This window comes from Ursus maritimus, unplaced genomic scaffold (assembly GCF_017311325.1).
Source record: "Ursus maritimus isolate PB19 unplaced genomic scaffold, ASM1731132v1 scaffold_80, whole genome shotgun sequence".
Taxonomy (NCBI): domain Eukaryota; kingdom Metazoa; phylum Chordata; class Mammalia; order Carnivora; family Ursidae; genus Ursus; species Ursus maritimus.
Genome location: NW_024426997.1, coordinates 40,849 through 51,917, shown reverse-complemented (window position 1 = coordinate 51,917; position 11,069 = coordinate 40,849). Strand labels below are relative to the sequence as shown.

General features: G+C 36.9%; 1 pseudogene; it reads left to right on the top strand.

Moving 5' to 3' along the window:
• The first annotated feature begins 8,361 nt into the window (after nt 1–8,361).
• LOC103680437 lies at nt 8,362–9,301 on the top strand (annotated as a pseudogene).
• Nucleotides 9,302–11,069: the final 1,768 nt, after the last annotated feature.

Below are 11,069 nucleotides of genomic sequence, written 5' to 3'. Positions count from 1 at the left end.
GTCTGCCTTCAGCTCAGGGCGTGATCCCGGTGTTGTGGGATCAAGCCCCACATCAGGCTCCTCCGCTATGAGCCTGCTTCTTCCTCTCCCACTCCCCCTGCTTGTGTTCCCTCTCTCGCTGGCTGTCTCTATCTCTGTCGAATAAATAAATAAAATCTTAAAAAAAAAAAAGCCCTATCTCATAGCAATGGAATGAGTAGAAGACCGCCCCCCACAGGTCCTCTTCCCTGGCATGATCAGAGACTAAACACATACTGACTCCCTCCGTGATCATGTGCTCCTTGCCTGCTCTCTTGCAGGTACTCCCCTAAACATCTCCTAGAAAACTCTAGGTGTCCATCTTTCAGGCAGAGAGGTCTATTGTAAGGCTGGAGATTACCACCTCACCCAGCCTCAGGCAACCGAACTAAATTTTTCCCTCTTTTCCAAACCCTTGTCTCTTGAGTTATTGGCTTCTCTTGCCATGAATTTATCTGGGTTTGTTTGGCAAGTGTTGGCAAACCCAGCCAGGAGATATGCTCTCAATTTGTGCAGCCCCCTCAGGGTTCCCTGGGACAGAGCAGTTGGCCCCAGCAGCATGCCAGTGCTCACCCACTCATTTCCTGAGTGAAGAGCTGTGATACATGGTTCCATAATAGCCTTACAGAAGCAGCCACCAAGAATACAATGGAAGGTTTATAATATTGGAGAGTCTATCAGTGTATTTCATATGGAGCAATTCCTCTGATCAAGAAAGGCACTTGACTATTACTAATCTACAAGAAGGACCCAAGAAACATTGGATTACGTGGCTATATCACATTTCTTTTTTATTTTTTAAAGATTTTATTTATCTATTTACAGTCGTTAAGCATCTGCCTTCAGCTCAGGGCGTGATCCCAGCATCCTGGGATCGAGCCCCACATCAGGTCCTCCACTGGAGCCTGCTTCTTCCTCTCCCACCCCCCCTGCTCATGTTCCCTCTCTTGCTGGCTGTCTCTCTCTGTCAAATAAATAAATAAAATCTTAAAAAAAAGATTATATTTATCTATTTAGAGAGAGAGAGCGAGAGAGATTTTGTGAGTGGGGGGAGGGGCAGAGGAAGAGACAGAACCTCAAGCTGACTTGTGCTCTGAGTGTGGAGCCAGTTGGCAGGACTTGATCCCATGACCCAAGACCATGACCAGAGCCGAAATCAAGAGGCAAAATCACGAGTTGGCCCCCAACCAACTGGTTGCCCACTCAGGCTGCCCTACATCACTTGTCCTATTACCATTGGAGCAGCAGTGTCACTGAAAATGGAAACAGGCAATTCAGAGTTACTTCAAACAGGAGTGGAGAGGCATGAAGGTCTGGCTGGTAGTATGGTAAATGTATTTTTCAACTGGATACGGAGGAAAGACAGGGGCATACTCCACAGGAAACATTTCCTAAAACTGAGGGGGGAATAAGGAAATGGTGGGACTACAATTCCCCAGCTTTATATTTTTATGTCTTCTGTTTCGATAGCCCCAGTTATGCTTACAATAGTGCCAGACCTAAGGTTAGTATACAGTAAATGGTAGTTATGTGTTTGTTATTGATCCTTTTAAGTATTCTTCAAGTAGGTTTTCATATTAGAGCACTCCAGACCTGATCGTGGTTTTTTATTTCCTTGATAAAACATATCAATTCAATGCCAGAAAAAGTTTTCTCTGTTGTAACTCAGGGAAGACAACATGGCTTCTTTAATAATTCCCATTGGTATTTGATCATCAGTTGGGTATTGTTAGGTCTCAAAATATGTCACTCCTTTATCACCACTCTCTCAATATATATGACTCTTTTTAGGGAAAATATTCATATATGTCATTATTTTAGGGAAATACCATTATTTTTGGAAAGGGAAGCTCTCTGGGTTTCAATGTGTCTGACTCAAGCAATGTTCTGAACCACTGTAGAACTGGTAAGTCATAGGGGAACTTTAACATACATTAAAATGGTATAGAAACATTTCTAGATAGTGGCTTTTAACCCCATTGTTCGTAGGTAGAATCAAAGCTTGAAAGTCCTTTAGGAGATGAACACTATGACAACGTTAGAGAATTCTAGAAAACATTATCATTCTAGTCATACAGACACACAGCATATTCTAATTTTAAGTGTGACAATGTGGGGCAAATTAAATAATTGAGTATACTTTGATGTACTTCAAGTGATTTTATTTTACATCTGCTAAAGAGTTCAAACGTCAAACTTCATGATGTTAATATCATTACCAATAAATATTTGAGAGCATTGCCAATCCATGCCAAACAATGCTTCCTCAGGAAGTAAGGGGCTGAATGAAATTTTGCCTTTGTTTTCAAAGAAATGTGTTATTCCTTGTGCTTGTAAACCTACCAGACCTAATACTTCAATTTATCTAGTTCTGGTCAACAAGCAGAGAAATAAAAGTCAGCTAAGTTGACTACTATCATATGGACAGGAGCATGGTGTTTGGCAAATCTGATCTAAGCCATAATTGCTTCTATTTCATATTATTCTGTGTTAAGGTTACAAATACCTTTAAAAAATACATTTTAATAAAATAAATCACTCCTATATTCTCAAGTAATTGGACAGCCTGCTCTCTGTAGATCAGGCAATTAGTAGATCAATCACAGTCTGTCTTTTCTCTTCATAATTTGATGTAGATGGTCTCCTGTGAGTAATTTTCTACTTCTACTCAGTTTAACTGCACGTGAGTCTATACATTAGAATTAAAATGTGATTTCTCTGTTTATATATCTTTCTCTTCAGCCGTTTTAGAATAGCCAGAAAATTGTTTACAGTAAGAAGAAGGCTAAGGAACTTTGTTTCTGTGGGAAAGGATGATTCTGGTCAGATAACCAAAATGACTGCTTTGAAAACATAAACTTTCTCTCTTTTGTCTCTTGCCCCTTGCTCATCTGGGAGCCCGCTTCTCCCTCTCCCTTTGCCCCTCCCCCCATTCATGCTGTCTCTCTCAAATAAATAAATAACATCTTTAAATTAAAAAAAAGAAAATGTGCTTTAATGGAAAATTATAGATTAGTTCAAGTTAAACTACGAAAACAGAAACAAAACATAAAAAGTGGAAAAATTATTTGACTTTGAATAAAACTATCTATTCCACAGTTACATATCACTAGTGCATTATTCCAAAAAGTTTTTCTTTCTTTTTCTTTCTCTTTCTTTCTTTCTTTCTTTCTTTCTTTCTTTCTTTCTTTCTTTCTTCTCTTTCTTTCTTTCTTTCTTTCTTTCTTTCTTCTCTTTCTTTCTTTCTTTTTTCTTTCTTTCTTTCTTTCTTTCTTCTTTTTCGTTTTTTTTTTTACCCTTCTGTTGTTAACAAACTTTTGGATTTACAGGAAAATTTCATAGATAGTACATTGAGTTCCCATATACCTTGCATCCAGTTTCCTCTATCATGGTGCATTTGTCACAACTAATGTATTTATATTGATACATTATTATTAACTAAAGTCCACATTTTATTCTGATTTCCTTAGTTTTTACCTAATGTCCTTTTTCTGTTCCAGGATCCTATCCAGGATACCACATTAGATTTAGTCCTCATGTCTCCTTAGGCTCCTCTTGGCTGTAACAGTTTCTCAAACTGTCATTTTTGATGAAATAAAACCATAAGGGTTTTGAGTGTTACTGGTTGTGAATCTTACAAGATGCCCCTGCATTGGAATGTGTCTGATGTTTCCTAATGATTATTCTGGGATTACAGAGTTGGGGGAGGAAGTCCACAGAGGTAAGTGCCGTTTTATCCTATCAAGGATACATAATGTCAAGGAGACTAATCACTGTTGCTAACGTTGACTTTTATCAGCCTGGCTGAGGCAGTCTTTGTCAGGTTTCTTCACTCTAAAGTTACCTTTTCTCTAGCTTTCTCATACCGTCCTCTTTGGAAGGAAGTCATTATGCACACTGACCACTTATGCAGTGGGGTACTATGCTTCACCTCTTTGAATGTGAAGTATTTACATAAATTATTTGGAATTCTTCTGCATGGGAAAATTGTCTTTTCTCCATTTATTTATTTGTTGAATTATTTATTTATACCAGTGTAGATTCATGAATTTTTATTTTACACTCTGGGTTATAATCCAAAACTACTTTATTTATTTATTTGGTTACTCAAATTGTTCCAGCTTTGACCCTTGGGAGCTCTTTCAGTTGGCTCCTGTGTCCCTTTGACATGTCCGCATCACTGTCGGGTTTTTTTTAAAGCAACCTGTTTGCTTTTTAATAGATTTTGTTCGGTTTAGTAGTAGGTCTAATAGTACTTAGCTCCATTATTCTGTGAACATTTCTCTTTTCCATTATTGAAGTAATAGACAATAATGAAAATTGAAAGATAAAAGTAGAAAAAAAGTGCAATTAAATCTTTATTACTTAAGTGTGTTCCTTTGAAGTGCCTTCTTTTTTCTTTTTTCTTACTTTGCATCCTTTCACCATTTAAAAAAAAATAAGTCTAATCATTCTTTGTAAATAATTTTATATTTAGGTTATATCTATTTAACAATACATTATGAACATTTTCCTGCCTCATTAATATATATCACTTAAAATGTTCTACATAGATCAATTAACCTTTCCTTTTAATTGATTAAAATTAGCCCATAAATATCCTCGTTGTATTGCGTAATGATGCATAGCAGGTTTTTAACATAGGGACTAAATAAATTAGCTATTTAGAGAGTTTCAATATTTTTTAATTATAAATAGTGATGAGAGGAGTGTGTATGAGCCTACAAGTTAAGTATTTTACATATTTAAGATTTCTAGAAGTTGAGCAGAGTCCAATAATAGCATCAATATTTTTGAAGCTCTTAATTCATGATTAGATTATATAAACTTGGGAAAATTGTGTGAGGCTAACCCATTGAAAGAAAGGGAAAAATATTGTCCAGACTACCCAAATAAGCAAGGGGTCACTGGTTGAGAATCTCAACAAAATGGGCTGATGGATGAGACATAAGTCTTCAGTTTTTCTTGTTAAATAATTGTCCGTTTTCACTTACTTCATCACCATCTCTATTGATGGCCTTTATAACACGTATTATGGAGAATATGGGTAATTTGTCTATTTCAAGGAGCTTAAAAATGATCTGGGGAAAGAAGAATCACAACACTAGAAGTGAGAGAACTTGGATTAGAACAGATTTGCCTAGCTCTTGTTCTAGTATTCCTTCAGTTTCAGAATATTAATACCTAATGCACATGGTATACCTGGAGAAGACGTAAATGGTAGAGCACATGAAGTGGACCATAAGTACAGTGGAAATTGTTATGGGTTTTGTACTAGGAAAGTTTTATTACATAGAAGAGAAGCCTCAAGGTGTCCCTAAGAATATGGTTATATGGACAGAGGAATTCATCTACCTAAGAAGAAGAAAACATGTATAGATAGGAAAAAATTGATGGGGAATGCAGAAAACTATGACTTTGTTTTTACCAAAGCAGAAGTTGTATTTTTGCACTATTAGAAAACAGTACTGGATATTTAGAGTGGATGAGAGGCTGATTGTGAAGGCCTTGGTGAGCTTGGGGATTGATAATGGAGTTATGTAATTGTAGGTTTTTAAATAAGACAATAATAGGATGAAAACAATTTTATGAGTAATGTTCAGTTCCTTAAAGTAAACTGTATTTGTGGGTAATTACATTGTGCATCATCAACAAAATTGAATTCTTTTTTTTTTATGATTTTTTATTATATTATGTTAGTCACCATACAGTACCTCCCCGGTTTCCGATGTAAGGCTCGATGATTCATTAGTTGTGTATAACACCCAGTGCACCATGCAATACGTGCCCTCCTTACTACCCATCACCGGTCTATTGAATTCTATACAGTTGTAAAATGTAGATTTTCATGTGCTCATATGAATATATTTTTAATGTATTGACAAGGTCAAGGAAAATATGCATATGAACACTATTCTCTCAATAAATAGTATTGAACACTAATACAATAGTCTCAATAAAAAGCATATAAATGTAAATATATACTAATACCCACACCACACACAGACACACACACACACACACACACACACACAGAACACACACACTGTGCTAACGTGTATATTACTTTTCTCAAAGGCTATCCAGGAAACAAACTGTTAAGAGTTATCCTTCTACTATGTGTGGCATGTCTTCTTTTCCATTAGTAAAAGCTACTTTGATCTTTTTCTAAAGTAAATTAGGGAAAAATACATACTTCTAACATTTTTTTTAGAATAGTTATTCTGTTTCTGTTTAAAAGTGCCTCAATATTCAATTTGGCACTTTTTAAAAAATGTACTTAAAGTTCCTAATTTACATGGGCTTTTGCTTTAATACTGACTTTAATCTAGATCCTGAATATTCATTATACATTTCATTCATTCATTCACTCCTTCAATTGATATTTGAGTAGTCATGGAGTATTCCAGATGCCATATGTGTATAAACTACTTCATGTATATTTGAAGGTTGTACTGTTGTCTTTATATACAGTTTCAAAAATGAGGTTTCAAAAAAGCATTAGTATGGATCTTTAAAGGCTTAGCTATAAACCTGAAAGGAGATATAACCATTCTAGACACAGAAGAGAATAACTTAACATACTAAATAAGACTTAGCACTTTGCATCAATCCAAGGTTCTCAGAGTAGGAAATCAGCTAGAGGATATGTGTACATGGGGAAAAATAGATCTTCTGTTGGATAAATGTACCCATGGGATTGTCTCAGAGAAACAGAGTGTACAGCATCATGATGCCTCTTCCTTCTGTCTCTGATGATTGGGAATGTAAATTGCAGGAAATAGATGTGAGTACAAGATAAGGACATGCAAGGCTATTCTGGGGATTCACATGAGGCACATTCCCCTGAAAGTATTTTCTCCACTCTGGTAAGTAATCATGGCACAAAAGGAAGGCTATACTTTATTTTTTGAAGGAGCTTTATAAGAATCTAGATAATTGAGAGACCATTAATGATGAAAATATTTTTTTTAGAGCAAAACCAGTAAAACCAGTGCTGTTATAAGAATGGGCTGATGGGAATGTTATAGCATAAATTTAGACGCATGTACTGAAAGAACTGTATTTCTATTACCCACATAAATCAGTTACTGAAAGAACTGTATTTCTATTACCCACATAAATCAGTTACTTCAAGCCACCTCATTTTGTCATTTTGAAGCTTATGATGAATAAAAATGCACAGTCCAAACAGTAATCCTTTTTATAGCAATAAACAAGTGAATGAATGAATACAAACTGAAAATGAAATAAATTCAGTTCCATTTGACTATGGACTTTCTGCATCCATGGTATTTCCTAGAAGAGGGGTGCCTGGGTGGCTCAGTCCTTAAGTGTCTGCCTTAGGCTCAGGGCGTGATCCTGGAGTTCTGGGATCGAGCCCCACGTCAGGCTTTTCCGCTGGAAGCCTGCTTCTTCCTCTCCCACTCCCCCTGCCTGTGTTCCCTCTCTTGCTGGCTGTCTCTCTCTCTGTCAAATAAATAAATAAATAAAATCTTTAATAAAATAAAATAAAATCCTAGAAGAGACATTTGATGTGAATGATGTTAAATGTTGAGTGAATAATTTATACATGGTTAATATATATAATAATATATGGCACATATATAATTACATGGTTTAACTCTTACAAAATGTGTAATGACCATCACTGATACTAGCATGAGCTATGAGGGTTTCATGCAGGAATGGAGCAGGAAAGAGGAGAGGTACATTTCTCAGGACCCAAAAACTTACAAGTAAGACTTAATTTAAGGTTTAATTAATAATTTTTTACCAGAATTTCTTTCAAAATACGGGTCTTTAGAATCCCTGCTGTATTTTCTACATTTATCATTTCCAGAATAAGAAACTCAGTAGTATCCTATGAATGTAGAACCCACCATGATCATTATCATATTTATGAACGTCTTTATAACACAAAGAGGCATTCAATATCGTGTTGTCTGATTGTTTTTAGTTTCTTTTACAGAGGAGAAAACTAAACCCTGGAAAGGAGATACTTGTTCTATGTTGCCCCTAGTGAGTAGCTCGGCTAGGTGTTGTATTGAGGTCTTCGGATTCCAAGTTCACAATACAGTGGTGATTTCATGTGCTGTTTTTTATTTTTGTCTTTCAGAAACATATATTCTGAATTCTCCTTGCTATTGGTACACTTCTCTGGGCCATTTCAGAAATCACTGGCTAACAAAATCACCCCCCAAAACTGGGGTGTGCTTTAAGTTCAGGTGCCCAGTCTAAGTATCAAAATTAGACACCGACATGAATCACCCTTTCTGTAACCACAACTTTCCTTCCCACGAGTCTCACTCATTTTGATTATGATGGGATAAAGTTGACAACATGGAAAGGGCAAGCCATTCGGTGGTGTCTGAGTTCATTTTGCTGGGACTTTCCAAATCTCAGAATCTTCAGGTTCTCTTCTTGCTAGGATTCTCTGTAGTCTATGCCGGGATTGTGTTAGGAAAACTCCTCATCTTGGTCACTGTGACCTTCGACTCATGCCTTCACACACCAATGTATTTTCTGCTTATCAATCTCTCCTGTATTGATATGAGCCTGGCTTTTTTTACTACCCCTAAGATGATTGTGGATTTCCACCGAAAACAGAAGACCATCTCTTGGTGGGGATGCTATTCTCAGATGTTCTTAATGCACCTCCTGGGTGGGAGTGAGATGATGTTGCTTGTAGCCATGGCAATAGACAGGTATGTTGCCATATGCAAACCCTCCATTACATGACCGTCATGAGCCCATGAGTGCTCGTTCGGCTGCTGTTATCCTCCTATGCGGTTGGATTTGTGCACTCGTCTAGTCAGATGGCTTTCATGTTGAACTTGCCTTTCTGTGGTCCCAGTGTGGTGGACAGTTTTTTTTGTGACCTTCCCCTTGTGATCAGACTTGCCTGCAAGGACACCTACCTGCTACAGCTGCTGGTCATTGCTGACAGTGGCCTCCTGTCCCTGGTCTGCTTCCTCCTCTTGCTTGTCTCCTACACGGTCATCATATACTCAGTCAGGCACCGTACGTATTGCCAGTGGTTCGGCCAAGGCCTTCTCCACTCTGTCAGCACACATCACTGTTGTGACTCTGTCCTTTGTCCCATGTGTCTTTATCTATATGGCTCTTCAGCCGATATTCTGTAGATAAAATTCTTTCTGTGTTTTATACGATTTTCACACCTCTCTTAAATCCTATTATTTATACATTAAGGAATCAAGAAGTAAAAGCAGCCATGAAGAAGATAAGGACTCGACATATAAATTCAAAACACACTTTGTAGAAGATGCTTCTGAAGAAATCATCTCTTGTGTGGACATTTTAAGGAGCAAACTTTGAAGCTATTTCACGTTCTGTAAAAGGAACCAGTAGGTGTTAACTGTTAAAGAGAAACCCCCCCCTTTTTTTATCACTGTCAGTGGTTAAACACATGACATGTACAGTCTGGAAGACATGCATTTAAATCCTCTCTTCACTAGTCCTTCTCATGCAAATTTGAAAAAATGAATAAATTCTCTTCATCTACTTAGTTTATCTACAAAACTTCTTTATGTGTTTTTTTTTTAAATTTTGGCATGTTTTTATCTTTACAGTTATTCTTACTACTTCTATTATGCTTGTAGTTATTAGTGCTGCTATTATATTTGTAGTTATTATTGGGAATCTATATGTAGAAAATGCACACAGATGATGCCTCACATAGCCATTTCACTGAGTTACTGTTTGCTGCTAGAAAAGTACATTTTGTAGATAATCCCTAGTTAATGTGTATTAACTTTTAGATACTCTATGCCCCAGATACAGTGCCTCCAACCAAGCTTCACATATTTTGTGAGCCCACAGTGTGCCAGGAGGTATATCCAGGGTTTCAGGAAGCTTAGAGTCCTTGGATGGAAAGAGTGAACTAAATTTGCAAACATGTTGTGCCATGGACAGTACTATGTTACATGGTTAAAAGTCCAACACAACTTTATCAGTAATAACACTAATATTTGTCTCTTCCTTTTTTCTGAATCCATGGGTAAATTGATTCAGAGCCCACAGCGGGTAAGAGGTGATTGATACTCCTGAAAATCTACAGTCAATTCTTGGTAGCAGTATCAAGCTTTATTTTCATTTTTAAAATACAGTTTACAAATAGAAAATAATCACTCTCTTTATTATTTATTTATATTATTTTTTTGAGGAAGAGAGAACTCGGGTGTGCACAGTTGGGGAGGGGCAGAGGGAGAGGGAGAGAGAATCTTTAAGCAGGCTCCACATCCAGTGCAAGCCTGATGCAGGCTCGATCTCACGACCTTGAGATCATGACCTGAGCTGAAATCAAGAGTCGGACATTTCACTACTGAGCCACACTGGTGCCCCAAGAATCACTGTCTTTAGTGTAGGATTCTGTGAGTCTTGAAAAATGCACAATCGTGTAACTGTCATAATGAGAATATAGTAGAATTTCATCAACCCTCAAATTCCTCTGTGTTCCTTTGTGGTCCACCTCTCTCTCTCTCCTATCTTCTGGCTCTGAAAAAAGTGATCTTTTTTTATACCTAGTTTGCCTTTCCTAGGCTGCCACATAAGTAGAATCATATAGTACGTAACCTTTTAAAAAAGTTTTTATTTAAATTCTAGTTAGTTAACATATAGTGTAATATTAGTTTCAGGTGTAAAACAGTGATTCAACACTTCCATATAACACCCAGTACTCATCACAGCAAGGGCCCTCCGTAATCCCTATCACTCTTTAACCCACCCCCCAACCTCCCCCTGCTAACCATCAGTTAGTTCTCTATAGAAACGAATCTGTTTCTTTGTTTGCCTCTCTTTCTCTTTTTTTTTTCCCTTTGCCATTTGTTTTGTTTCTTAAATTTCACAATGAGTGAAATAATGGTATTTGTCTTTCTCTGACTGACTTAGTTTGCTTAGCATAATACTCTATCTCCATCCATGTCATTGCAAATGGTGAGAAGTCATTCTTTTTTATGGCTAATATTCATATATATATAAATTGTGTGTGTGTGTATATACACACACACACACACACACACTCGCACAAA